Below are 23,331 nucleotides of genomic sequence, written 5' to 3' on the forward strand. Positions count from 1 at the left end.
AACATCTTTATTCACAGCAGCCTCCGCAGGTTGAACATGATGTGACCGACCATGACGGGAATGGCTACACTGGGAATGACTATGGTGGGTTTTGGCGTGACTGGATTCGCCATGGTGTGATTTGCCACCAAGTTGTGAATTTTTGGCGAGCTCTCGTCGATGAGAGTTTTCCTTGGTCTGAGCGGTATGAGGATTTCCTCGTATTGAACTTCCAGCGTCTTGTTGAGTTGATTGAGGTCGGGCTGATGGTGGTGGCTCCCTGAGGGACTCTTCTCGTCTTCTCTTCGGTGCTGAATCTTCTCTAGGAGGCAACCTAGAGACGATCTCTTCATTTTGTTTTTTCATAGCTTCGATAGATTCGGCTATTCGTTTTAGGAAACCTTCCAACATGGCTGTCTGGGGATTTGGATCGTGTGACGTTCCAGGAATATCTGATTGGACAATTGGGATTAGATGTGGAGATGTACTAAGGTGTGGGGGTGTGTTCACCATATCGGAATATTAGGATTAGTAAGAACCGATAAAAATCGAGTTTCCCACAGACGGCGCCAAACTGTTTGAGCAGTTTTCCGAATGATGAAGTGGAAAGGGGCCCCTGAGTAACTGAGGGATCAACTGAATAATCAACAAAGAAAATGGATCAAAGCTGCCAGCATTATCCGGCCAGAGAAAGCTCCGATGCCTAAGTTAGTCACAATGTTTAAGAGGAAAATAAACTTGAAGATTATGGATGAGATAAAAGATAAGTAGGATATTCAGTTTTGGAGAGTAAAAAGAAGTTACCGAAATAGTGAGAGGGGACCCCCCTTTTATAGCCATCGGGTTGTACCTATTCATCTAACACAGTGGACTTATCGAGGGTCCACGTGTCAACAATATATTGAGGAGCAGTACATAAGATATTTTATTCAGACATGTCTAACAGTCCTGAGGGTAACACTTGGTATCTGCCTCAGACTCGGCTAACCGAGCCTGTTAACCGAGTGTAGACAATATAAATTAGATAAAAATGTTTGCCGAACATGAGTTTATTTTGAACAGTAAAAATGACCGAGCATTGGGAATGGGCCGGCAGACTTTGTACTGGGCTCAACCCAGCTGATTTATGACCCAACACCATGTTAGAATAATAGAGAGATATAGAAGAGCGGAAGAATAATAGAGAGAGCGGAAGCACACAATAGACTACATTGTATTGATATTAATTGATTATAATGAATAAAGAGACCTTTATTTATAGAGAGACAAGTAACCTAATAGACTAAGGAAAGGTAAACTTAGTAAACTACTAATACCTAAGGAAGTAAATAACAAGTAAATAACCCTAACATAATATTCTTAACAATAATAATAACAATAATAATATATATAAGTGTTGGATAGAAGAGGTAAAATGCATATGTGTTTTTCTATGTTTTTCAGGCAGCCCTTTCAAGCACGCGAAACAGCAGGTTGTTGCTGTCGACCGTGCAAACTATAAATATAGCTACAGCGTGATCGAGGGTGATCCTTTGGGCCAAAAGCTCGAGAAGATCTCTGCAGATTTCAAAATAGCGGCAAACCCTAGTGGAGGATCCATATTGACTTTAATCGGTATTTTCGAGGCCAAAGACGACTATTCGATTAACAATGAGGAGGTTCAAGCTGCCAAAGAAAGCGCCCTAAGGCTTTTCAGTGCTGTTGATGAGTACCTCATTGAAAACCCTGATGCCTACATATAAAGCTAATTGTGTTGTGTGTCCCCATAATATATAATAAGTTGTCGATTTCATGTTGTTTTCTGTCAAGCCATAAATAATACTTAATTTCGGCTTGCTAATAAAGATGTTTGCGGTTGTGATGTTATCAAATCCTAAAGATATGATGTTGTAACTTTCAATATTGCAAAGTGAATGTTATATTACTTTGCACACATATAAATAAACAGATTTATTTGGAAATTACAATATTACTAGCCTATAACATGTATCATGCATGAGATTCTTCCTTATATTTATGTATGAGTACTGATGTGTTGATACATAAGGTCTCAGCGGGGTCCCCTACAAGTCCCGGGCAGATTCCGGGCAAGTACCGATCAAGTCCCAGGCGAGTCCTGGGCAGGTCCAAGCGAGTCCCGTTCAATTCTGGTCGGGTTTCGGGCAGGTCCTAGCGAGGTCCAGAGCGGGTCCTTAGAGAGTCTTAGGCGGGTCCCGGGCATTTCCTGCCGAGGTCCTGGGCGGGTCTTGGCAGGGTCCTATTAGGAAATTAATCCTATTTCCCAAGACCCGTTAGATGCGAAAAATAAGAACAACGTGGAATAACAATGATTAGGCAATCAACACATGACACCAAGATTTAAGTGGTTCAGCTTAACAAGCCTACATCCACTGGCGGAGACGACTCAGAGAAAATCCACTATCAAAATATGGAGTACAAAATAGTAGAGAGAAAATCACTCAGATCCCAAAGCCCCAATACACCCAAATCTCACTATCACACAAGAGAGATTATTCCCAAAATAGAATACAAAAGACAGATATACAAACTCTTCTTTTACTGGAACAAATGGCGGCTGATCTCCATTTTCTTCTCTCACTCTGCAACACCTTTTTCTTCTAATCACTTGTTTTTGGCTACTCCAAAAAACCACCAAGAAGAAAACACCATGGCAGCCCTTGTACCTCCTTCTCTCAAATTCCCTCTTTTCTCCTCCCTTTGGTGCTCACATATATTCATGTTTGGCACACACTAGAACCAAGCTAAAGCATGCATTTTATAAGGCTCAAAGTCGGTCAAAGGAAATCCAAAAGCAAGGTGGACTAAAACCTTCTCCAAGTCAATCTCAAACTCCTACACCTAGGTGGACTTGGAGAAAGAGTCGGTGAAACAATACTCCTACTACAGAGCCAGCTAGGAGAAGCTACCTCACGGGCCCACTAACAAATGAATGGGTTCATGTCACCCTCACCAATCTCCACCTTGACTTGAATCCCATCAAGTCTAACAAAACGTGTCTCCTCTGGATGTCTCCGCCTCAACCCCTATGGGCAATCATACTCTACGAGTGTCACTCAAGTCCAAGCGCCTCATGAATTTGAGCATAGGACCTAATTTAGACATTACACCATGCCTCCCTATCAGCCCCGTCGACCATACAGCTTTCTCTAATCAATCTTTCTTCTTATAGACCCATCTGCACCCTTTAGCATTCTTTCCCTTGGGTAATTCTGCCGATTCCCAAGCTTTACCTTTCCGTAGTAACTCCACCTCTTTTAGCGTACCATCCTGAACAGACGATGGATCTCCATTACTAGCTGTTAGAGCAAAAGAAACTATGTCCTCAAAGCCATACCTCTCCGATGCCTTTTGATCACGTTTCTCTTTGCCTCTTGCTAAAGAATAAGATTCTTTCCGGGGCTGTAAGTCTCTTGAAGATTTTTCGTCATCATATTCATCCGTGAGTGAACATTGTTCATCAAGCTCCACCTCCATGAATTGTTTCTCTTTCTGCACTATACTTTCAGAAAGCTCATCTAAGTTAACAAACACAGACTTCTTCGGTTCATGTTCTGTAACTTCAGGTTCTGCACTTGACCCATCCTTATACGTAGCACACTTATTAAAAGTCACATTCTGTCTTCTAATGATCTTCCGATTTTGATCATCCTAAAATTGATAACCGAAGGCCTCATCTCCATATCCAATGAAGAAACACTTACTAGATTTACCATCTAGTTTACTTATAGCATCAGACTCAACATGGACATACGAAGCGCAACCAAAAACTTTCAGATGTGAAAGATTTACCTCTTTTCCACTCTACACTTCTTTTGGTAGTCTATGGCTCAGGGGAACAGAAGACCCCCTATTTATCAGGTATGCCGTAGTGCTCACTGCATCAGCCCAGAAAGTCTTTGGTAACCCAGCATACAACCTCATACTCCTAGCATGCTCATTGAGAGTTCTGTTCATACACTTAGCCACGCCATTCTGCTGCTGCATTCTCGGGATGATTTTCTCAATTATGATCCCATTCACTGTACAAAACTGCTTGAACTCCCCATCTGTGTATTCTCCTCCATTGTCTGATCTCAAACACTTAAGCTTCAAGCCCGTTTCAGTCTCAACCATGGCCTTCCATTTCTTAAAAGTCTCAAATAAATCAGATTTACTTTTCAAGAAATAAACCCATACCTTCCTGGTTGAGTCATCAATAAACGTGATATAATACCGTGAGCCTTCAAAAGACGCCACTGGTGCGGGACCCCACAAATCCGTGTGTACCAGCTCCAGCTTTCCAAGCTTAGGTGCTTTGCCAACTTCCGTGAAACTCACATTCTTCTGCTTCCCGAGGATGCAACCTTCACACAAATCGGACTCAACTGACTTCAACTCCGATAGTTTTTCCTTTGACATAAGTACCTTCATCTCTTTCTCGCTCATGTGCCTAAGCCTTAGGTGCCATAATTTTGAGTCAACACCCGTATCTGCAACAACAACTATATCCTTACTGTCCGTAGTCGTATAGAGAGTACCCGTCTTATGACCACGAGCTAAGTACTCGTCTTATGACCACGAGCTAAAATCCTAGCTCCCTTGCTGACCTTCCATTTTCCACCATAGAAATGAATTGAATGCCCTTCCTCATCAAGCTATCCTACTGAAATCAAGTTCTTCTTCAGCTTCGGAACATTCCTGACCTTCTATAACTTCCATACCGAGTCATTGTGAGCTCTAATGCGAACATCACCCATGCCTACAATATCCAGTGCCGATCCATTAGGCAAATACACCTTCCTGAAATCTCCACCAACATAGTTCTCGAGAATTTCACGAATCGCTGTCGTATGAAAAGATACTCCTAAGGTTAAGACCCAAGAATCAAGGGGACTGTCAACAGAGAGAAGTAGGGCATCATATACTTCTTCTGTCACTATGTTTGCATAATCATTCTTAGTCTCCTTCTGCAGTTCCCTGCAATTCTTCTTGTAATGGCTAGTCTTGCCACAGTTCCAACACTCAGGTTGTTGTCCGAATCTAGATTTGCTTCTCCCTTTTTCTGGAATTTGATTTGCTTTAACCAGAGTTTTTGTCTTGTCCTCTGCCCCGAATCTTGAGGTTTAAAGCAGCACCAGAATAAGAGGCTCCACCCGCATCTCTTCTGTGAACCTCTTCACTGAGAATCAAATCTCTGACATCTTCATAGCTCACTTTACTCTTCCCTATAGAGTTACTCACAACCATCCTCACAGCTTCCCAGCAATTTGGCAAAGATGCCAAGACGATCAATACGCGAACCTCATCATCAAAATCAATTTCCACCTAGGACAATTGATTTGTGATGGTGTTGAACTCATTGAGATGATGTGACACTGAAGCCCCTTCCGCCATCTTTAGGTTGAACAATTTCTTCATCAAATGCACCTTGTTGTTAGCCGACGGTTTTTCATAAATACTTGATAAAGCCGTCATTAGACCTGTTGTGGTCTTCTCCTTTATAACGTTGTGTGCAACTGATTTTGACAATGATAACCTGATAACTGTCAGGGCTTTACGATCAAGAAGAGCCCACTCGCTATCATACATGTCGTCGGGTTGTTCTCCTAAAAGAGGTTGATAGAGGTCCTTTCCATAAAGAATATCTTCAATCTGCACTTTCTAGTACCCAAAATTTGTGCTGTTGAATTTTTCAATTCCTATCTTTCCTTCTTCTACTGCCATCGCTCTCACTTGAACCAAAAGCTCTGATACTAGTTGTTAAGAAATTAATCCTATTTCCCAAGACCCGTTAGATGCAAAAAATAAGAACAACGTGGAATAACAAAGATTAGGCAATCAACACACGACACCAAGATTTAAGTGGTTCAGCTTAACAAGCCTACATCCACCGGTGGAGACGACTCAGAGAAAATCCACTATCAAAATATAGAGTACAAAATAGTAGTGAGAAAATAACTCAGATCCCAAAGCCCCAATACACCCAAATCTCACTATCACACAAGGGAGATTATTCCAAAATAGAATATAAAAGACAGATATACAAACTCTTCTTTTGCTGAAACAAATGGCGGCTGATCTCCATTTTCTTCTCTTACTCTACAACACCTTTTTCTTCTAATCACTTGTTTTTGGCTCCTCAAAAAACCACCAAGAAGAAAACACCGTGGCAGCTGATAAGTGCCAAATATTCCATATTTGGACCCCATTATTTATATTAGTTAATCATTTAGTTGTGTGTTATTTAATATTTTATGTTAGTTTTGTGTTTTCAGTGTTTTGTAGGTTATTAAAGAAAAACTACAACTTTAAAGGGAAAAATACAAAGTTTGGAAGAAAGCATACTTTGAGAAGACCTAGATGATGTGGTTAAGTTAACCAAATCCAAGAAAATGTTAAATCGGATTAAAGATCAGATTGGATTAAAAATCATATTGGATAAGATTTCGGATTGGATTCAAATTCAGATTCTACACATGTCTCAGTATTTTGACCATAACTTTCCACTCAAACATCATATTTGAGTGATTCTAGCGGAATTGGAAAACTAACTCAAAATACTACAATTTGTTGTGAAATAGGATTTTCCTAATTCAGACGGTTACTATGCCAAAATCACCCCGCAATTAAAGGACACAAATCTGGACGAATCTTATTCCGATTTCAGACTTCTATTTTGACTGGGAGACAGACCTCCGAATTATCTAAGTTTAATAGGGCTTCTAGGACTTCCCTATGCCTATAAATAGACTTCTTTGCATTCAAGAAAAAAGATAGAGAATTCCAGAGAGCAAAATTCTACAGTTTTTCTCTTTTTAGTTTAAGTTTTCTTTAGATTTAGGTTTTATTTTTACGTGGAGCTAAATTCCCAACTGAGGTTTGGGATAAAACCTTACCGATGAAGAACATCAATACTTTCATGTAAGTCTTTATTTATGTGATTTTATTGGGTTTAATATTTCAATTGTTTTACTTCTTTTCAATATGTGGAGTGATTCTTGGATATCTTTTGTGATTCAAGGATACACTTGATGATTTAAGATAATTTCAGATAATTGATTACTTGATTTTATTTGCCTAAATAATTGGATATCCCTTATAATTTGTTCTACGGATACATTTAGTGTTTCAATTAAGATTGGATATCTTTTGTGATTTACGGATACATCTGATGATTTAATTGATATTGGATTCCTTTTGTGATTTGTGCAATGAATGGATACATGGGATGGTTTTGATTAACTATTGAAGCATAGTAAAACATATCTAAGATTTTAATTGTGAGAACTTCAGATTAATATTGATAAACATGGAAGTATGTTGTTATGATTCAATGAGTGTGAATTCCCAAATCTTAGTATTTTATCTCTTAGTTTAGTTTATTTAGTTTATGTTTGTCTTTTAATTTTTAAAACCAAAATTCAAAACCCTTTTTGGAACTAGGTTAGGATTTAATTAGTTTAGATTTAAATTGCTCTTTCAAAAATACAATTCTCCGTGGGTTCGACCTTGCACTTACAATCCATTAACTACAATTGATTTGTACACTTGCGAGTAAAATAAATTTGTACAACAAGTTTTTGGCGCCGTTGCCGGGGAATTATTTATTTTTTGAAAAAAATTTATTTCTAAATTAGTTATATTCTTCTACTAGTTATAATTAGGATTTTATTTTTCTGGAATTTGTTTTGTTTTATTCGTGTTACTAATAAAAAAAAAAAAAAACGATTTTTCTTGTTGTTTTGTTTTTTTTGTTTTTGCTTGTTTTACAGTTCTGCCACAGCACCTTCCACACGCCCCTGTTAGTGCGATCGATCGCAGTCACAGCAAAGGCAGCAGTTCCGTAGATCTTTGCCAAAAATTTATTTTTGGCCCTTTTTGTGAGTTTTTAAATTTTAGTTTTCATTTTTTTTAATGTGTTAGTTGTTTTTTTAGTTTATTTTATTTTTTAAAAAAACTTTTAAATGGTTAATGTTTTATGTGGGATATCTGCATGCTAAAAAGTGAGGGGGAAGCATGAATTTTCATTTTAATGATTTTAATGCTTCTCCTAGTTATAGGACACTAGCTCCTACCAACTACCATCAAAATTTTTACCCACATAAACCATGTTCATATTGTTTCAATTCTTATCATGAGGAAAATAATTGTCCAAATCTACGAGCTGAGCTCAACGACTTATGGTACAAATTTGACCAAATCAGAGCAGCTAGATCTAACTTTCATATGAATAAATGAACACCAGTTTTTCCAGTCTGGGTTTGATTCAAATTTCAATTTTTATAACCAGGACTGGAGCAACCAATCTGATTTCTCAGGATCAGCTCAGGCTACAGGAAATTACACTCACCAATTTGATGAAGTGTACCACTCAGGCTATCTGCAGTTCAATCACCAAGCTCAACTCCCTGCTTATCAGTCCATCACTCAAGTGCCACAGCCTCTTCCACAAGAGTTATCATTGGAAGACACATTCAAAGCATGCATCCAAAATATGCATCAAGTTGTACAAGAGCTCAAGACTTTCAACTTACAAACAATTCATGCACCTGTGGATCAATCCATTACTCAAATGCCATAGCCTGCACCACAGTCATCACTGAAAGACATGATGAAAGCATTCATGCAATCAATTGATAAGAACGTGCAAGAGATGAAGCAAGCTATGAACAGACTCAATCAAGAGCTCAAAGATGCCAATACTCACGCTACCACAGGGATGGAAGAATGGATTGGCGAGAGTGAGAATGAACATCCATCTGAACATCAACTTGACCCAATGACTCAATATTGGGACAATGAGAGCATAAAGGATAACAATAAGGAAGAAGAGCTTCAAAGTCAGTTGATGGCTAAAGGACACTACATGATTGATGAGGATGAGTCCGGAAATTCTTATCATGAGCATGTCCAAGCCACCACCAACTTTGAAAGAGAGGAAAATGCTACATTAAATTATCTTCCTAAAGATGATATATGGCAACTTTGTCCAACTGCTCACATTGATGACTTAGATAGCAAAAAATACCAACTCAGGGCAGCTAAGTCTATCTATGCCAGATTTATGAAGAAACGTGAACCATCTCTGTTTTGTGAATATTGTTATAATCCCACTCACCACAAAAGCGAATGCCCATTCTTTTTACACTACGTAAGCATGATGGAGGATGATGCTAGCATATCTCATCATGAATTTGTCAAATCTTATTATGCTTCTCTAGCAATAGTGCAACATTTTCCAACTACCCATGTTAATGACATAGGCGAGAGATTAGCCTAGTTCAAAGAAGCTTGAGTTGACCATCTAACATTGCCTAGCAATCATCCACTATATAAGGCATGTTCATATTGTTATAATCCTTATCACAAGAGAGAAGAGTGTCCATTCATTCTAAACTACATGATTGATGAGGAGGAAATTGTGAATAACATTGAGGAGGAAGAAAAAGAAGAAGTTGAGCACACAGAGCAAGTTGAGCACTCTGAGCAAGTCGAGCACCCTGAGCAAGTTGAGTACCATGAGAATAGTGAGCTCCCAATGGATCCTAATCTACCTAGTGACATCGAAGTGAGTACTGAAGCTCCTGCCTACATCACTGTCCCTCTTGAGACACATCAAGAGCCCAAAGCTTCATCGCCTGAATGTCTCAAAGAGCCATCTTATGTCAAGATACTCAAGGACTTGTGCACACAAGCACACAAATCTAGGAACAACTTTCCTACGAAGATCCTTCAAAGTAAGAAATTTTACAAAAGATGGCAAAATATCCTTCCAAAGGGGTATGAAGTTTTGAAGAAGAAATGGTGGAAATGATTGGTTGGACATCCGCATGATAGGGGAAGCGCTGTAAAGTTTTCTCCTCCAGTTTATTTTTTGCACTTCACTCCACAAATTCTTTCTTTCCTTTTTCATTACATGTTATTTTTATTTGTTTTTGTTTCTAACAGCAATTAATCTTTTGATTTTTGTTTCTATAAAAAAAAAAAAAATAAATAAATAATTTACTGTTAGTTTTTGTTGACAGGTGTTTTGGTGTTTGAGTTTAGAGGATGCCTTGCCCCTTTTTCACACCTTGAGATTTCCCTATTTCCAGTAATGTATTTCTATACTACACATTGAGGGCAGTGTCTAATTCAAGTTTGGGGGTATGGAAAAACACTTTGTCTATTTATTTTTGTTCTTGTTTGTTTATTTTTATTTGTCATTTTGTGTTTAAAAAAAATTGAAAAAAAAAAATTTGTGCTATGTTGTTGTTAAGTTTGAGTTAAACTGTAACTGTGATTTGCATTTCATTAGCTTGCTTAAAGGATTGAACACATCATTATGTCATTAGGAGTTTGAATCCTTTGACTTATTTTTGGGTAAAAGAGATTTCACTTGTTTTGAGATAAATTTTTATGAGTACATTAGCATGTTTTCTGTGAGGTATGATGTTTGAGCTTAAGCTTGTTCTCTTTGAGATTTGTTGGATGACCTATTGATGAATAACCATTGGCTTCCAAGATATAAAAAATCAAAAAAAAAAAGAAGGAAAAAGAAAAGAAAGATCATGTTGAGTTTTCCGCTGAGTAACCAGACCTTTTGCCTCATTAAGCATTAAGTGTTCGCGTCAAAAGGTGTGAAATTCAGGGTTGATTTATGATATGGCTAGTATGGCTTCGTAGCCTTTTTGACTTAAGTTAATAAGCCCTTAGAGATATTCTACATCTAGTGCCCTAAAGCCACCTAGCTTGGGAGTCATTGGCCTAACACTTGTTACATTAGTCAATTAAAAAGCTTAAGGGAGTTAGACATTGCAGAGCTTGTAAAAAAAAAAAAAAAAAATGCATATCTTGCCTTGGTTGTTTCATTTGATGGAGATTTTTACAAATTTTATGGAACTTGTCTTGAGTTTAAGCTAAAAGCTTCATGATTATATGTTAATTACACTTTACACTTTTCAGTACATATGAGGTCTTAATTGTCAATTATGAGTAATTTGATTTTGGATTTCCTTTTAACTGTGATGATGGTGTTTGTCTTTTTAAGTTTGCTCATAAATAAGAACTATGGTTTATGTGAAACTTCTTTATTGTTAACAACATAGTGCACAATGTTTGTGGGTATCATTCTTGCTAAGCCTTCACGAGACTTCACTCGTCCACTAGGGATGCCTAAGGGTTTAAAAGGCTTGTTGCATATACTAAATGCAATCGTCTCTCCCACGAAAGAGGATTTATGTTTCTTGCTCTCATTTTATTTTTCGTTTTGTTTTGCTAAGGGACTAGCAAATTGTAAGTTTGGGGGTATTTGATAAGTGCCAAATATTCATATTTGGACCCCTTTATTTACATTAGTTAATCCTTTAGTTGTGTGGTATTTAATATTTTGTGTTAGTTTTGTGTTTTTAGTGTTTTGTAGGTCATTAAAGAAAAACTGCAGCTTTAAAAGAAAAAATGCAAAGTTTGGAAGATAGCATACTTTGAGAAGACCTAGATGATGTGGTTAAGTTAACCAAATCTAAGAAAATGTTAAATCAGATTAAAGATCAGATTGGATTAAAGATCAGATTGGATAAAATTTCAGATTGGATTCAAATTCAGATTCTACACATGTCTCAGTATTTTGACCATAACTTTCCGGTCAAATATCAGATTGGAGTGATTGTAGTGGCATTGGAAAGCTAACTCAAAATAATACAATTTGTTGTGAAATAGGATTTTCCTAATTCAGACGGTTACTATGCCAAAATCGCCCCGCAATTAAAGGACGCAAATTTGGACGAATCCTATTCCGATTTCAGACTTCTATTTTGACTGGGAGACAGACCTCCGAATTATCTAGGTTTAATAGGGCTTGTAGGACTTCCCTAGGCCTATAAATAGACTTCTTTGCATTGAAGAAAAGAGATAGAGAATTTCAAAGAGCAAAATTGTACAGTTTTTCTCTCTTTGGTTTAAGTTTTCTTTAGATTTATGTTTTATTTTTATGTGGAGCTAAATTCCCAACTGAGGTTGGGGATGAAACCTTACCGATGAAGAACATCAATACTTTCATGTAAGTTTTTATTTATCTGATTTTATTGAGTTTAATATTTCAATTGTTTTACTTCTTTTCAATATGTGGAGTGATTCTTGGATATCTTTTGTGATTCAAGTATACACTTGATGATTTAAGATAATTTCACATAATTGATTGCTTGATTTTATTTGCTTAAATAATTGGATATCCTTTGTAATTTGTTCTACGGATACATTTAGTGTTTCAATTAAGATTGGATATCTTTTGTGATTTACGGATATATCTGATGATTTAATTGATATTGGATTCCTTTTGTGATTTATGCAATGAATGGATACATGGGATGATTTTGATTAACTGTTGAAGCATAGTAAAATATATCTAAAATTTTAATTGTGAGAACTTCAGATTAATATTGATAAAAACATGGAAGTATGTTGTTATGATTCGATTTTATCTCTTAGTTTAGTTTATTTAGTTTATGTTTGTCTTTTAATTTTTAAAACCAAAATTCAAAACCCTTTTTGGAACTAGGTTAGGATTTAATTAATTTAGATTTAAATTGCTCTTTCAAAAATACAATTCTCTGTGGGTTCAACCTCGCACTTGCAATCTATTAACTACAATTGATTCGTATACTTGCGAGTTAAATAAATTTGCACAACAGCAGCCCTTGTACCTCCTTCTATCAAATTCTCTCTTTTCTCCTCCCTTTGGTGCTCACATACATTCACGTTTGGCACACACTAGAACCAAGCTGAAGCATGCCTTTTATAAGGCTCAAAGTCGGTCAAAGGAAATCCAAAAGCAAGGTGGACTAAAACCTTCTCCCAGTCAATCTCAAACTCCTACACCTAGGAGGACTTGGAGAATGAGTCGGTAAAACAATACTCCTACAATAAAGCCAACTAGGAGAAGCCACCTCATGGGCCCACTACCAAATGGATGGGTTCATGTCACCCTCAATAGGTCCGTCGATTTGAGAATGAGATGCTTAAAGTCGGATAATGGTATGCGGTTTTGAAAACCGTAAACCATTTTATAAAATTAAAGAAGAAGTTTCGGTCAAAAGGAAAATATTTTCGATTAACCACTATTTTACGTCACAGTAAACACCATAAAATGCGGAAATTATTTTCTGAAAACCATTTTACGAGCCTAAATTCTTTTGTCCTCCAATCTTTTGACTTAGATTAACTCTCAATATTCTATTTTGTATTGGAATTTGAGTTACATGGAATATGGCTGGTTTGCTTTTAATTAATTTATGACTGCGTCTTGTGAAATACCTGTTCCCGTAAGCAGGATGACAACCTGGTCAAATTTTCCAGAAGTTAGACTTGATCTTCGAAGCAACTTCAAGTATCTATTTTAAAACAAGTTAGTTTAATTTGTGATAATATGCATGCGTGATTTGTAATTAAGGCTGCTTGCTCCAATTGTTTCACGTATATTAGTTGTAATCTTATGGAAAACTAGCTTATAACCCTAGCAAATACGCAAGCTTTTTATTAAATTCAAACAATTACTTCAAAAAAAAAAAAGGAAGCCTAATTAGTGACATTTGGGACAGTGATGTTATTTAACAACGTCATTAAAATGCGAGTTTTACTATTCAAACGTCACTTCAAAAAAAAGAGCACAAATAGTGACGTTTAAATAATATTACTATTCACGTGTCGCTTATAGTTCAAACTTCGCTAAGTAATTTTTGAAAATATTGGCACTCAAAATTTGTGTTTATAACAACCACATGCACCCAACAACTTCAAAATTTCTTACTCTTTTACCCATACACATAAAAATATATATTTAAAAAAAAAAAAAAATTAGAGGGGTTGCAGCCACCCCTGGGAGAGGTGTGGCTCGCTCCGGGGGAGGCCGCGTGCCACCCCCATGGGCCAGGGATGGCGGCAAGCCACCCCCAACTACCTCTAGGGTGGCTTGGGGGCCACCCCTAAGGGAGTAATTCTCCCAGTGTCCAACTCACTTTTAGGTTTTTTCTTTTGTTTTTTAATAGGGCTAATGCGGCGTGTCTAAGTCCACGCCACATTAGCCCTAGTTAGACACTGGTAGGACAACTAGAATTACTCGGTAGGACAGTAGGGGTGGCCTTTCGAACCACCTCCCCACCCCTCTATTTTTTTTTAAATAATAATAATTTGAACTTGTTTTTTTTTAAGAAAAAAAAAAGTTATTTTGATTTTTTTTGTTTTATTTATATATATTTTTCTTTTTTTTGGTATTATAAATATTTTTTGTGTAAAAATTATTATTATTATTATTATTATTATTATTATTTTGGGTAAAGTCTACATTTCCCTCTTAAACTACCATTCAATTGACCATGTCCCCTCAAACTACCAAAATTTGTCAAGTTCCCCCAATGACAAAACTACCCTTAGTAAAAAAAAAAAACTAAAATTTCTAGAAAAAAATACCTAAAAATTAAATAAATAAATAAATCCAAGGGATGGCCAAATTTTAAATTTAAAAAAAAAAAATTCTTTTATAACAAAAAAATTTAAAAAATTCGATTTTTCTTTATAAAAATTGAAATTTTCATTTTTCTTTTTTTAAAAAAAAAAATTATATTATAACTTTTTTAAATAAAAAGTTTTCGTTTTAAAAAAAAAAATTCATTTTAAAAAAATTATTCATTTGAAAAAATAAAAATTTTCATTTTTAAAATCATTTTAATTAAATTTTCGTTTGTTTTTTTTTAAAAAAAAATTTATTTACTTTTTTTTCTTCGAATTTATAGGTGTATTTTTATCTTATTAATAAATATATAGGGATATTTTTATCTTTTTGCTAGCTTTGGGGGGACATTCACAATGTTTTGGTAGTTTGGAGTGGACATTATCACAATTAAAAGTTTGGGGGAGAACATTGTCAATTGGGTGGTAGTTTGAAGGGGGAATGTAGACTTTACCTTTTTTTTTTTTTGGTTTGTTTGTTCTAATTGAATGAGCGAAAAGGATTACATGGGAAGTAATTTTATTATCTTATTATTTATATAAGATAGGGTTAAGTGCACTTTACCTACCTGAAGTTTCAGGAGTTTTTCAATTGAAACCCTAATGTTTAAAAATTAGCAATGTACCCCCTAATGTTTCAAAAATTTTCAATTCAAACCCTCCGTTACTAATTTCTGTCTAATTTGACGAAAATCATTCCACGTGCGTCTCACGTGGGATTTTGATGCCCTCTATTCCAATTTTGCCCTCATTAAAACCTATGAAATTACGTAATTACCTTCAATTTTATAGGTTTGAATAAGTGTAATTACGTAGAGGGCAAAATTGGAATAGAAGGCATCAAAATCCCACGTGAGACGCACGTTGGATGATTTCCGTCCAATTAAACGGAAATTTGTAATGGATGGTTTAAATTGAAAAACACTTAAAATTTCATGGGGGTAAAGTGAATTTTCTCCTATAAGATATTTATCGTGTTGTACTTCTTGATACTATCATGCTTCGTTTCTATATGTTCAAATTGCACAGGAAAATAAATTGTGGGGCATGCATGGATTGGTTGTAGGCTTGGGAATTATGGAGAGAAAATAGAACTTTGGAGCTAATGGATTTGACTCTGGTTGAATCCTATTATGCTCTCTAGATTTTGAGATGCATTCACGTGGGTCTCTTATGCGTACAAGAGTTTGTAGCGGGTAGGCCAACCATGTATGATGTTATCTCTATGCTTATTAATGAAACTATGTCACTTCCTACTCCAAAACAAATAGCATTTTCTACTCAAATAAATTTGATAGAGACAAATTTACCTAGTTGTTCAACAAGTATAACCATTTCAGAGATGGATCCCCAGTAAAGATGGAGAACTCAACATAGAGATAAATTGGGTCCTTTAGTTTTATTTTTATGTTATTAATTTTATTTGTCATTCAATAATGGGCTCGACCCAAAATTTTAAGTTATTTGTAAATAATGGACTTGACCCAGAGTCAGTCACATTAGGGTTATGGTTGGAGTTTAGTCCCCTAGACTATTTAAGCATAATGTTTTATTGTAATAGACAGATTATGATGAATGAAAAATTAGCTGCGCACTTCCTTTGAGATGTGATTTCCCTTTTTTTTTAGGTGGTGAGACTTTGCCAAGACCAGTGAAACTCTGGTTCAATTCCATTCTCTTCATTATTACAATGAGACTCTGAATTAACGTAACTTGTGATTTATCTTTTGTTTTCTTCACTTACTATTTTTTTTTTCTTTCTGCGTGATAAATATAAGGTAAAAGAAATGTTTTTTGGTGTTCTGATAGTGTTTTTAATGTGCTATGATATTATATTGTTTTTGTGATTCGCCCACAAAAACAGAAGGGCGGAAATGATCGTACAAAGACTTTGATTAAAACTTGATAAAGTGGGATTGAATTGTACTATAATCAGCACACCTCTAAGCTCTAGGAAAATTGCTTTTGTATTTGATATTTCTGAATTCATGTGGACGAGTCTGTACAACCCGATTCCTTGCAATTCGATATCGCCGGTGGCGGAGCCACTTTAGGCTTTGTGGGTGTCCCCAAAGCTTCTTTTTTTTAAAAAAAAAAAAAAAAAATTCTAGAGGCTCATTGAAAGTGAATTAATATCCATAGTGTTCATTAAACAACTTTCACCTGAAGCCCAACTCGTCTATTTTACCAATTTGGTAATATGCTTGCAAAATGATGTGATCATTCAACGGATAATTAGAAGTGAATGATCACATCATAATTTTGAAGATCACCCACAGGTACAACAAATTTTTTTTTTAAAAAAATTGTTAAAACACGACTTCGCAACAAAATGGAAGATGATTTTCTAATATATCAATTTGAGCACATATTTATGAACTTTTATAGATATTTTTCTGCGATGCATATATTGTGTGAATTACCAAATTTTTAGGGTGGAGAAAATTTTTATGACGTCAAAAAAATTTTAGCGGCACCCTCAATATGAATTGTCTGGCTCCGCCATTGGATATTGCTGCCCTAAAAAATAAAGTTAGCCGAGATGCCTGCCTAATAAGGCCAGCGCCCTGCTTCCATAGAATCGATTGGAATGGTGTTACGATATTTGTGTCTCATATAGATTAAGTCTAATCTTAATAATATGTATATAAGTTATTGGATACCCGCCTTTTACAAGCCGGTTTTTAAGAATAAATTCTAATTGCAAAAAATCCGGATCCATATTTTTAAGCGGGTCAATAGATATGACCACTTCACTAGATAATGCTAAAAATTATATTTTTATTCTACCACTATCTCACCCCGTTAACCATTGCGTGAGATAATTAATAGCCAGTAGCAATATTACTCCTTCCATATATATAGCGGGTCAATTGACATGACCGGCCACTTCACTAGATAATGATTTTGTTACAAAATAAATGCCAATAGCTTTGTAATTGTAATCAATTGATGTTGATTACATTAAACTAGAAAGGCTTGGCCCCCTCTTCCCCTGAGATTTTGCTTAGGCGATGAAGGAGTAAATCAAAATCATCTTGGCTTCGGGTGAGACTGAGACGCAAATAACGATCTAGTTCAGCACCAAACATGCCACCTTCCCGGTCAGCTATACTGGCTGCTTCCAGGACCGAATAGCAATCTCTATCCTCTTCCCTCTCACACTTCAACCATGCATAAGCCGTCATGATCAATTTACTATTGTTAAAATTATAGAAATTCTGCAATTCAAGTCCATAAATCTTTTCTCATTTTTCAATTAACCCTGTTTATTAAATTCACACGTGTTTAAAATGTATTATTTAAAAATGCAGTTAAACATTTAATAAAATTAGGGTTTGGCCTTTAAAATCGTGGGTTTTTTTTTTTTTTTTTTAAAAAAAAAATCCTTTGCCTCCGGTTTAGAAATGCCCCCAATTTTTTACGAACGCAATCCCAAACTAAATACTTTTCATTAGGGGCGGACAGATTAACCGTTTACCGCGTATCGACTGTGACTGATCTTACATTAACCGCCTACCGCCAGAAGTCAGTCGGTAATCGGTTAAGGATTTTTATACTGAAGTTGGCTGGTTCGGTTAATCGGTATAATTATTTTTATATCAGTATAAAAATAATCGGTATTGTAAGTCACGCTGAATTGGACAGATGCAGGGGAGGGTAATTATTTTTATAAAAATCACTGATGCAGCCCACTAAGTCACGCTGCATCAAGATGAGGAACAAGTTCATATGCACTTACATACATAATTGAATCATTTATTAAATTACCAGTTATCCCAAAAGTTTAAGCTGATATGAAGAGATAAATTTAATTACTTAACCATTACTTTAACATTTTCCCTCACGTGTGGGCTCAAACTTCCTTTTAATAGGTGACTCTCGACACGTGGAATATGTAATTTAAATGGGGGTCATTTGACAGAGTCAAGGTTCGAATTCAGGACATTTGGCTCTGATACCATATTAAATTACCAATTATCTCAAAAGCTTAAATTAATAAGAATAGATAAATTTAATCACTTAACCATTACTTTAACATCCTTAGTAACAGTTTATTATTAAGTGCTTATGAGGGTAGATAATGGGATTTCCGTAAAAACATGATCTATATATAATATTCAATAAAGTCCAAGATCTTAACTATCTCATAGGAAACCAATTCGATCTGTTAGTTTAATAGGATTAAGATTAGATGAGTAATGTTAAAAACTACATTTTTACCTTACAATTATTTCACAATGCTAATATAATAATATCAACCAATAAAACTCTATCACATTCTAACAATCTAGACAGCAAATTACTAAAAATTCAAATCTGTCATATGGGTCATTAAATTCTTACACAAATCTAGGCCGGCATGACCAGTGAGTTTAGAAATGGTAAAAATCATAACATCTTCTCAGGTGTCCGTCAGGATTGTTTGGCGAAGTTACAAACTCAATGAAATTTATAGAAGCATTACTGGTACTGTTCTCCCACAAGGATGCATCTCCTTCAAATGTGTAGTTCTTCGACTGGAAAAGCTCTGTTTGCATTTTATAAACCTGTGATATTTTGATTTCACCTTCACGATCGATCTCCATTATAAAGGAAAAATACTTTACTTATAAATATAGTAACCATATATGAATTTTTTTTTTTTTTTTTTTTGAGATTATTAAGAATATGTTACCATGAAATTCTTTAAATTTTGATTTTTTAATTTTTGTTTAATTCATTATAAAGAAATGTTATACGTCACACTTTTATTATATTTTGCTAATGTACGTGAAATTGTCATCCAGCCCTTATTAACAAAGTAAAATAAAAGTATAGTATATAACATTTTTTTTATTATGTCTTTACTAAAATAATAATGAGTAATGTTAAAAACCATATTTTTATCTGCATTGTTGGCGTGCTAATCTCAACCAACCCTTAAATCAATCATTGTTTATTTTAAAAAGAAAAAGACCAAGAGTTGATATTTTGTGAATAGTTGTGGAATAAAAATATAGTATATGTCATTAATCAATAATAAAACAGAAACAATTTCATTAAAATAGTACGGTTAGGAACACTACAGCTTTATAAGTAACTTTCCTTGCAAATTGATAAGTTAACGTGGTGCTTACCATGTCAACCACTAAATAAATAAATTTATCTGTCAAATTTTTTTGCCCAACTGACATCACGTGGCATTCATGTGAAATGCCGTATGAATTTGTCAAAGAATTGTAGTAAAAAAATTGAAAATAATAGTTAAAAAAAAATTGTAGTTTAAGGATGTTAGAACAAGTACGAACCGGGTAATAAGGAAATAAAGCTACGACCCTTGCAGGAGTAGAGGAATTATCGAAGGAGAGTGCATTCACTGCAGCATTAAGAAGTTGGGTTGAGCCGGCGCCGAAAACGATGTACCTTCCGGCGGTGATAGCATTTCCGACGACGGAATGTAAAGTGCGGATGTGGCTCTCGAGCTCTGGAGAGATGGAAGAGTGATCACTGTATGAATACCCCATTCGATGCCAACCCGCCACAACAAGTGCACTACTTGTTGCATGTTGCATCCAGAAAGGTTCCAAGAAATATGGATCTCCACTGCAATTAATCACAATATCTCAATAATAACCAATTATCCAATTGTGATAAGTGTGTATATATTATATGGATAAGATACAGTTTCTTTCATAATTAAGTGACGTCCTCAATTCTTTTTCTAAAATAAAATAAATAAAAGGTGAGGTCCTTAATTCGTGAAGCGGAGGTCTCTAGTTTGAATTACCCTCTCCTTTCTCTTGTGTGGACATGTCAAAAAAAAAAGTGAGGACATTATCAACTAAAAAAAAGGGGAAAAGTATACTGTGTCAATTGTCACGGACCCGGGTCGTCATGGTGGTTTTTTAAAAAAAAAATAAATTTATAGGGATATTTTTGTTTTATTGAAAAAAATTTAGGGTCATTTTTGTCTATTTATGGGACAAAAAGGGATACATTAATTGCAATTTATAGTAGTTTGGGGGATGTTGATTCAATTAAAAGTTTAGGGAGGACATTGCAAATTGAGTATTAATTTGAAGGGGGTATGTGTATTTTTTTAAAATAAAAAAGTAAAAAATAAAAAGACAGAGATTGTAATGATCCAGATGAGGTTCAATTTGAGGTATGCACGCTAAAATGGGCTAGCCTAGTATGAGATAGGTTTAAGGGTCTAACTTTCCACGTTCCATCATCTTTGGAGTTTTTGATGTATTGGTCAGATACCTAACATTCGCTATCAAAATAAGCACCACATCACGAGTTTAAATCTTGGAGTAGGGGTGGCAATTCGTATTCGCGTGTCGGGTTCGGGTCGTGTCAAAGCATTAGTAGAAGACCATATAGGTTAATCCTAACCTAATCCATTTAATTAAATGAGTCAAATCCCCGAACTTTAATTTTCTAATTTTGTATTGGGTTGTGTCAAGTTTGGGTCATATCACTACAAAAAACTAAGCTTTTGGTGACGTGGCAACTGTTCATGAGTTGTTGCCATGTCACCAAATTGTGACGTGTTGATTGTCGACTCGTCAATATAAATTATACTAACGTGTCATTTTCCACATGTCACCATTTGGTGACGTATGGAAAATGCCACGTTACCATAAGATGACGTCATCTTATGGTAACGTGTGCAACAAACACGTTACCATACTGTGACGTGTCAAGTTGACACATTACAATATGGTAACGTGTTATATTGACATGTTACCATATGGTAATGTGTCATATTGACACGTTACTATTATTGTAACGTGTCATATTGACACGTAACCATATTGTGACGTGTCAACTTAACACGTCACAATATGGTATCGTGTTCATATGACACGTTACTATTATTGTAACGTGTTAAATTAACAAGTTACCATTTGGTAACGTGTCAATTTAACACGTTACCAAAATTGTTAAAAATTTTAAAAAATTAAAAAATAAATTGTTTCAGAAATTTGATGATAAAAAAAATTGTTTCAGTGAGAAGTGTTTAGAGGTTGACATTCATTCTGTGGTTACTATTATCAAATTTAGTACGTGTATTAATAAGTCAAACTATAATAAGTTGTAAAAACTTGAGCCATATATATTAAGCATTAAATTGCAAGTATAATTTATTAAGCTTTATATTAAATATTAAGTATATTTAGCTTAATATTTAATATAAAGCTTAATAAATTATAATATAATCAAGCTTTGCCAAGGGAAAATTGCACTTGGGTGTTTTGAGAAGATTCCTTCAAATTTCAAAAACTTTGAGTTTCACTTCTCATGAACTTTTAATTTTACGCAATATACTTCATCTGTCAATTTGCAAATGTTAAAAGCGATAAAATGACCATTATACTCTTGACTTTTTTCATAAAATTTTACATTTACACTTATTTCAAATTAGTATTTTTTTTTTAAAAAAAAAAACTAAAGTTAGTATAAAAAAAAAATCAAAACTCACGGTTGGGTCACCATCGAAGAGTAATTTGATATTTTTAAGTGTTTCTGATAGGGTTTAACTAAAAAACTTGACGAAGTGGGCAAATTGCATTAGATAAAAAATTTGAGCGGTAAAATTGAGAGTTTTTAAAACTTGAAAATATCTTCTTAAAACGCGTTGTAGTTCAAAAGTCTTTGTAAAGTTTTTTCAAATAAAAATATAAAACAGGTTAAAAAACAAAACATAGAAATTTGAAACGTGTATGAGACGAAGTGGAACCTCGTCAAGCATGCAAATGTTTAATTAATGTCCTATTCGAAACGACCAAGACGTGGTCAAGATGACAAGCAAAGACCTGGACGATGAGAAGTGACTATGCTTTCATTAAGACAAGTTAAGTGGGCCCTAATCAATATTCTTTCTCACTCACTGATGGAGACGAGCCATTGTATCTACACACTTTTCTTCTATTTTTCTCATCTTCATAAGAAAATGATGGTGGTCCATATATTGTTTGCTTTGAAATTTCAACGAAATAGAAAACAATGGAAAAAATATTTTGAGGAATCTTGAGCCTCCTCAAGTTAGCATAATTCCAAGAACCTTAAACTTCCTCATCATTCTTTTAAAACAAATTAGCCACATTTTTATGGCATAGTAACGAAGATAATTAATAAACATTATATTTGTGAAAATTCACATTTACAATTCCAAGTCATAAACTGTAATTTAAAGGCTCGTTGCATTACCAACTAGTAATATTTACTTACTAAGTTGTAAACTTACACAGCTATTTTTTTTTTCACCTGCCGAACATATTAGAGTTGTGTTGCTTTATGGTTTAGCAGGACTTGTCTGAGTATAGAGTGAGAAAGTTTGTTAGGATGAAGAGGTCAAGCGAATAACTCGTATTATTAAGTCTGGATAATTATTCATTAATGTCCATAAAATATTGTTAGCAGCTTTAGGTATGTAGTTAATGATACATGTATAATATTCATCAATAGTTGTAGTTGTAGTAATCTCATATCATGTATTTTTGTTTTCCGCATATTTTCATTATGACGGGTGGTGACTTGTTTAATACGCAATACCACCAATCAATTACTAGCTAGTTAATTGGTCTAGGATATTGCCAATGACTTTTTAAAGATTGATCGAATTAATCAGTTTAATTTTGGAGGCGTTACGTAATTATTGTTAGAATATAATCAGAATATATTCTGATTATATTCAGATAATCACCATAATTGCTGATTTGATATATTTTCCCTGTATATACATTGATATTATTTTGTAATATTGTACATTAATTCCTTGATTGTAATTTCTATTCTGTCTGGCCTTATTCAACTATAAATAGGCCTCATTGTATACAGTTCTAAACACACAGAAATACAATATTTAGTTTATCCCTATAT

The 23,331-nt window shown here is 34.8% G+C and overlaps 1 pseudogene; it reads right to left on the minus strand.

Annotated features, from left to right (window-relative positions):
* Positions 1-22,357, minus strand: part of LOC132185276 (tryptophan aminotransferase-related protein 3-like) — a 65,429-nt pseudogene extending 43,072 nt beyond the window's left edge.
* Positions 22,358-23,331: the final 974 nt, after the last annotated feature.

The sequence above is a fragment of the Corylus avellana genome, chromosome ca6 (assembly GCF_901000735.1).
Source record: "Corylus avellana chromosome ca6, CavTom2PMs-1.0".
NCBI classification, from domain to species: domain Eukaryota; kingdom Viridiplantae; phylum Streptophyta; class Magnoliopsida; order Fagales; family Betulaceae; genus Corylus; species Corylus avellana.